A 7,690-nucleotide genomic window follows, 5' to 3' on the forward strand; every position below is an offset into this window, starting at 1 on the left:
TGAAGAAGGCGATTCGTGAGCAGAGAAAAGCGACACTCATGTTTTCTATGAGAGCATTCCGTCTCAGTGAGCGTGCAGTCCCTGCATGGGCACTGCCCAGACAGGCGATGCACTCACTATGCCCTTCTGCATCGTGCAGGGCTTCTTGATTGCAGGGTCAGCGAAGAAATGTTCCTCGTCGTTGAAGGAGAAGATTCTGATGACATGGCGCTCTGGGCCGACTTATATAGAGGTTGGCTCCGCCCATTCTGGCGGGCTAGAGCGCCATTGGTTTGTGCGTGGCTGATTTCATGTTCCACTCAAGTCGAGGCTGGGGTGTGCGATATACAGTATATCATCTGCAATAATATGGTAAGTGTTGTTTTAACGATGTGTGATCTGATATTATTGAGTATATCACAAAAACACATAGAGAGTGCACGCATACACTACGTGATTTAGTCTATTAAAACACATTTATAATAATCAAAATTCAAAGCATTCTACATTGCATGTGGCAAAAATGTCTTGTGTTTGGACTTTTGTGTTACTTCCTGCCTAGAGTGCCTTTTGTAGTAATTTTGTAGTTCTTTTGTTTCATCGGTCCTCTTGATTGCTTTCCCAGGTGTGTCTTATTACCTTGTCATCTTGTTAGTGTCTCTGTGTATAATAGTCCTGTGTTTTAGTCAGTCTGAGTCAGTCGTTGTCTTTGCGAAGTTGTGGCGTGTTGTTTCTGTTTCCTGGTTCTCTCTGTGTTTGGTTCTATGTTTCTGGATTTGGATTACCTTTTGTTTTATTAAATGTTCCACTGATTGCATTTGGATCCTACCTTGGCTCTTCCTTGCATTGACACGTTACAGAACGACTGACCAATATGGATCCAGCAGCAGTGGAGATAATGTGTCTTCGTCAAGGTGATCGGCCAATTGAGGAGTATGTCATGGACTTCATTGAGCTCGCTCATCAAACCAGAATGTCTGAGGTATCCCTTATGATCTTTTTTTCTAGGGGGACTGTCTAAATCACTTGGATTAATCATGCCATTGCATGACCCAAGCTGGACCCTGGAATTTTATATTGACTTGGCATTGCAGCTGAGTGGCTCTGCTTTTACTGTGGGAGTTGCGGAGGAGCAGTGCAGCGCTCCCGCAGTAACCTCCACTCCAGAGCCTTGTCATAAGTTGGCCGCCAGCCCAGAGTCTCGTCAAGTCTCCGCTGATCTCCCTGAGTCAGGTCAAGTCTCAGCTGATCTTCCTGAGTCAAGTCAAGTTACAGCTGATCGTCCAGAGCTTCGTCGCATCACAGCTGTCATCCCAGAGTCATGTCAGGTCACAGCTGTCCTGTCTGTTGCACCCATATCTTCAAGGTCCGTTCTTCAGTATCTCAGACTGGCATCGAGTGTGGAGGATCCACCGCTGGTGTCAGCACGCGCAGCTGAGATTCCCAAACCAACTCACTCAAGCCCTCCTGTTCCAGAACTGATTCCCCTGTCTGCAGCGCTTCGCATAATGGAAGTTGCTTTATGGTGTTTTCCACGCCAAATTGAAGCAGTAATTAATTAAAGCAAAAGGATCCCCTACCAAGTATTGAGTACATGTACAGTAAATGAACATACTTTCCAGAAGGCCAACAATTCACTAAAAATGTTTTTTTTTATTGGTCTTATGAAGTATTTTAATTTGTTGAGATAGTGAATTGGTGGGTTTTTGTTAAATGTGAGCCAAAATCATCACAATTAAAAAAAGAACCAAAGACTTAAACTACTTCAGTCTGTGTGCATTGAATTTATTTAATACACAAGTTTCACAATTTGAGTTGAATTACTGAAATAAATTAACTTTTCCATGACATTCTAATTTATTGAGATGCACCTGTAGATAGTAATACCCCAGACAATCGTGGAGTGTGAGAAGAGCAGAAATCCAATGATTTAGAAAATCGTGCAGTGTGAACCCGCCATTATGCCGGGGCACACACTACATGATTTTATTCCCGATTTTCACTCACCGACAAGTTTGTGGAAATCGCGGACAAATGCCCGAAATCAGAGGCGACTTGGTGCCCATTCACCTGAGTGACAATCACGTAGTGTGTGTTATCAAACACGTGATCTGAGAGAAGCGCCGATGTGACGCCGATGCCTGTGGGATATTTGCCATGCTAAATATCTGGACGTGACTGCAACTCACAGTCCTGCAGTGTGAAATGTGTTTTGACTGGAAATGACATCGGCGATAACCTACAGCCAATGAGAGAGCATGATACAGGGCAAGGGAAAGTTCAGGGGGTGGAATCATAGATCTGTAACAAAACATCAGCACGCATGGCTTCTTTTTTCTGACAAACTCCATTCAAATGCTTTGTTCCACTTCAGTTTTTTCTGCACTTCCCTCGCTAACGTTCCTGTTTCTCATTAACTCGAATGTACGTCATTATGTTACACGGAATGCCCACTACTGGCCTGATCACTTGAAATCTGATACAGAGCTGATTTATTAAAAAAAAAAAAAATCCCCTTATGAACTGGGTTGCTGGATTATGGCAAAAATCACAATCATAATTATTTTGGTCAATATTGTAATCATGATTATTTAACATGATTAGGAATGGGCGATATGACCAAAATGTATATAGTGATATTGTGAAAAAAAAAAAAGTTTTCAAGTATATTTTATGGTATCAAAATTTTAGATACCAGTTAATTTCACAATTCTTGATATCAATTTTAATACCACAGCACACACTAATAGGCTACTAGGTTAAATAATGCAGGTAAAAGAATAAAAAAATAAAAATTTTGAGGACAAGTCTACAGACGGTATAACAATAAAAAACAACATTACAAACAATAGGACAAATACAATAAAAAAGTTGAATACTTGCCAATACTTGAATACTTGCCAAGATGGGCATTTGGACATACTTTTGTATGTTTTTGACCATTTAGACGCCTTTTCGAAGACCAAAGTATACTTCGGCTGTCCGTATTCTGCTCCATTCCAGAATGCATGCACATAAAGCTGCAGTTTAAAGGGGTCATCTTGATATTTTGACATATAACAGGTCAATGTACTATAAAAACATCCTGTAAGTTTAAAAACTCAAAACTTTCTCGCTAGTTTAAAAACTTTAAAGACTTCAGCTTTTACTGAAACCAAGCTCAGAAAATGACTAATTTTGGAATGTACCACTTTATGACGTAATAGTGCAGCGAAAGCCTGCCTCTGCAGGTAAAGATCAACACTACATCACTGCCTCTTTAGCCCCGTCCACTGATATGCACTTGTAGTAGTGGGAGAGGAAATACTAGAGAGATGCAAACACAGGATTACTCCATCAACAGAACCAAACAGGTGACATTACAAGATTACAAGACACTGTGTAGTGTAAGTTGTGAAAAATAGTCTTTGATCCTATCACCGTATCTCAGACACGAGTGCAGAAGCAGCACGAATGCTTAGAGTATGTCAGAAATAGAGTGGGACATCAGTTTACTGTCAGGGGGTTGTTGCGTCAATCCCTGCTGAATCTAGTGTAGACAGAATTGCTGATTAATGGGTTTTGTTTTCTATAGTCGCGTTGTGCCTCTTGCATCCGGTGTAAACACCGGGGTAAAATTAGAAAAGAGCTCCAGGCAAGTTTGTGAAACACTGTTTGTTTGTTTGCTTTACTACGTATAGGATTCATTTTTAAACAAGACATGATGCATGATTTTATCACGATTCTGTCGTGTTGGTTTTATTATTTTGCAAGTTGGGCAAAATAGGCCAAAGTGCATTGTCCAATAGGGGTTGAGAGCACCTTAGGTACGTAACTGCTGTGCGGTTGGAGAATGACTTTACAGTTGTTGGGCCCAAACTCAAGACAGGAAGTGCTGATGGACAGCGCTTGCAAGTCACCTACTCATTTGACCGACGCTAGGGCCAAAAACAGAGTGGTTTTGAGCATCATGACCCATAAGCCAGCTGTCTGAAGCGGCTCGAAGGGAGGGCCCCTGAGGGGCCTTAGGACTTAAGACAAGTCCTACATGGGCAGAGTACTAGGGCGAGACGGGTTCAACCTCTGAGCACCCTTTAGGAACTTAAGACTTACTTAGACTTGGAGTGCGCCGACCCTCTTGCCTAAAACACACCGGCGGATCAAAGTGCTGTGGGGAGAGTGAGCACGTGGGACCTGTGCCGGCGTGAGATCACTCAAACCCAGTTGTTCAGCTCCGTGATTCCACCATTTCTTTCTCCGAGCTCACTGAGAGAGGAGAAACAAGAGCGGGCCTGCCTTCATTGAAGAAGGCGATTCGTGAGCAGAGAAAAGCGACACTCATGTTTTCTATGAGAGCATTCCGTCTCAGTGAGCGTGCAGTCCCTGCATGGGCACTGCCCAGACAGGCGATGCACTCACTATGCCCTTCTGCATCGTGCAGGGCTTCTTGATTGCAGGGTCAGCGAAGAAATGTTCCTCGTCGTTGAAGGAGAAGATTCTGATGACATGGCGCTCTGGGCCGACTTATATAGAGGTTGGCTCCGCCCATTCTGGCGGGCTAGAGCGCCATTGGTTTGTGCGTGGCTGATTTCATGTTCCACTCAAGTCGAGGCTGGGGTGTGCGATATACAGTATATCATCTGCAATAATATGGTAAGTGTTGTTTTAACGATGTGTGATCTGATATTATTGAGTATATCACAAAAACACATAGAGAGTGCACGCATACACTACGTGATTTAGTCTATTAAAACACATTTATAATAATCAAAATTCAAAGCATTCTACATTGCATGTGGCAAAAATGTCTTGTGTTTGGACTTTTGTGTTACTTCCTGCCTAGAGTGCCTTTTGTAGTAATTTTGTAGTTCTTTTGTTTCATCGGTCCTCTTGATTGCTTTCCCAGGTGTGTCTTATTACCTTGTCATCTTGTTAGTGTCTCTGTGTATAATAGTCCTGTGTTTTAGTCAGTCCGAGTCAGTCGTTGTCTTTGCGAAGTTGTGGCGTGTTGTTTCTGTTTCCTGGCTCTCTCTGTGTTTGGTTCTATGTTTCTGGATTTGGATTACCTTTTGTTTTATTAAATGTTCCACTGATTGCATTTGGATCCTACCTTGGCTCTTCCTTGCATTGACACGTTACAGAACGACTGACCAATATGGATCCAGCAGCAGTGGAGATAATGTGTCTTCGTCAAGGTGATCGGCCAATTGAGGAGTATGTCATGGACTTCATTGAGCTCGCTCATCAAACCAGAATGTCTGAGGTATCCCTTATGATCTTTTTTTCTAGGGGGACTGTCTAAATCACTTGGATTAATCATGCCATTGCATGACCCAAGCTGGACCCTGGAATTTTATATTGACTTGGCATTGCAGCTGAGTGGCTCTGCTTTTACTGTGGGAGTTGCAGAGGAGCAGTGCAGCGCTCCCGCAGTAACCTCCACTCCAGAGCCTTGTCATAAATTGGCCACCAGCCCAGAGTCTCGTCAAGTCTCAGCTGATCTCCCTGAGTCAGGTCAAGTCACAGCTGATCTCCCTGAGTCAGGTCAAGTCACAGCTGATCTTCCTGAGTCAAGTCAAGTTACAGCTGATCGTCCAGAGCCTCGTCGCATCAGAGCTGTCATCCCAGAGTCATGTCTTTCCCAGGTGTGTCTTATTACCTTGTCATCTTGTTAGTGTCTCTGTGTATAATAGTCCTGTGTTTTAGTCAGTCTGAGTCAGTCGTTGTCTTTGCGAAATTGTGGCGTGTTGTTTCTGTTTCCTGGTTCTCTCTGTGTTTGGTTCTATATTTCTGGATTTGGATTACCTTTTGTTTTATTAAATGTTCCACTGATTGCATTTGGATCCTACCTTGGCTCTTCCTTGCATTGACACGTTACATTAATATAGTTAACCTATATCGCACGAAGAGTGCAGTTTTTCCTCCATATATTAGCATAACAAATGTAATATTGATTTTATACAAAGTTTAATAAAGTTAGCATTGTGGGGGGGGGGTTGCTGGAGGTGTTAATGTTTGTGTAGAGAGTTGGTCAGGGCAGGTGTGTGGTGTGAGACCGGGAGTTTAAAATCTACAATAAAACTCATTCCGGTCTTCAGCAAGTTGTTGATTCGCCTCAGTGCTTGGGGATGGTGTCTTGTAGTTTGTAATGTCTTTCAGACCTTTCCACACTGAAGCAGGATCGTTGGCTGAAAACTGCTTTTTTTCCAGCTTTTCAGCGTAGTTCCTCTTAGCCAATATAATCTCCTTATTCAGTGTGTTTCTGGCCTGATTGTACAAGACTCTGTCCCCACTCCTGTAGGCATCCTCTTCGGCCTGGCAAAGCTGTCTGAGTTTTGCTGTGAACCATGGTTTGTCATTGTATGTATGATGTTACAGTCTCTGTGAGCTCATCCAGATCAGTGGCAGCAGCTTCAAAAACACTCCAATCAGTTCAGTCGAAACAGGCTTGTAATGCCCGCTCTGTTTCGTTGGTCCATCTCTTTACAGTTCTTAAGACAGGCTTAGCAGATTTAAGTTTTTGCCTGTATATTAAAGGAAGATGTACCAGGCAATGGTCAGCGAGTCCTAAAGCTGCTCTGGGGATGGAGCGATATGCATCCTTTATTGTGGTGTAGCAGTGGTCCAAAAAATATTTTTGTCTCTTGTGGGGCATGTAATGTGTTGTTTGAATTTTGGCAGTTCGTGTGTGAGGTTTGCTTTATTAAAGTCCCCGAGAATGATTATAACAGAGTCCGGGTGTTGTTGCTCTGTATCTGTGATCTGATCAGCCAGCTGTTGTAGCACGCTTGCGGAGGAATATAAACACTTATGAGAATGAACAAGGAAAACTCCCACGGCGAGTGGAACGGCTTACAGTTGATGAAGAGCGCTTCTAGATCAGGACAGCACATCTTCTTCAATGTTGTTATATCTGAACACCACCTTTCATTGATGTAGAACCATATCCCGCTGCCACGCGATTTTCCTGTCGATTCTGCATCGCGATCCGCTCTGAACAGCTGGAAGCCCAGCAGATGTAACGCGCTGTCCAGAGTGGCTTCATTCAGCCAGGTTTCCATGAAACACAGAGCAGCAGAGTTTGAAAAATCCTTATTTATTCGAGAGAGTAGGAAACATTCATCCATTTTGTTGGGTAGAGAGCTGGGATTCGCCAGATGGATGCTAGGCAGCGGCATTCTGGATTCGCACTGTCGGAGCTCGACGAGTGCACCAGCTCACTTCCCACGCTTGCGCGTTTGAACAGCGCCGCTGCTCCGCCAACTACAATGTCCAGCAAAACATCAGAATAGTCGAAAACCGGTAGAAGATTGCGTGGTGTGTTCTGCTGAATGCTCAGCAGTTAATGCTTGGTGAAACTGATTATATTTGATAAACAAAAAACAGGAAAAACTAACAAAAACAGTAAAACAACTGGAGAGTTCAACACCGAGGTGGCCATCCGTGGCGCCATCTTGAAATGCGACCTCTAGCGGCGAAAACGTACATATTGTGCCTTTAAGTACATTTAATATAAAAAATACTTTTTCATACTTAAGTGCAATAAATATCATTTACATTTAGTCATTTAGCAGAAGCTTTTATCCAAGCGACTTACAAATGAGGACAATAAAAGCAGTCAAAACTAACAAAAGAGCAACAATATATGAGTGCAAATGACAAGTCTCGGTTAGCTTAACGCAGTACACGTAGCAAGGTGTGTATATATATATATATATATATATATACACAC

The sequence above is a fragment of the Sinocyclocheilus anshuiensis genome, unplaced genomic scaffold (genome assembly GCF_001515605.1).
Source record: "Sinocyclocheilus anshuiensis isolate Anshui unplaced genomic scaffold, SAMN03320099.WGS_v1.1 scaffold1018, whole genome shotgun sequence".
NCBI lineage: Eukaryota > Metazoa > Chordata > Actinopteri > Cypriniformes > Cyprinidae > Sinocyclocheilus > Sinocyclocheilus anshuiensis.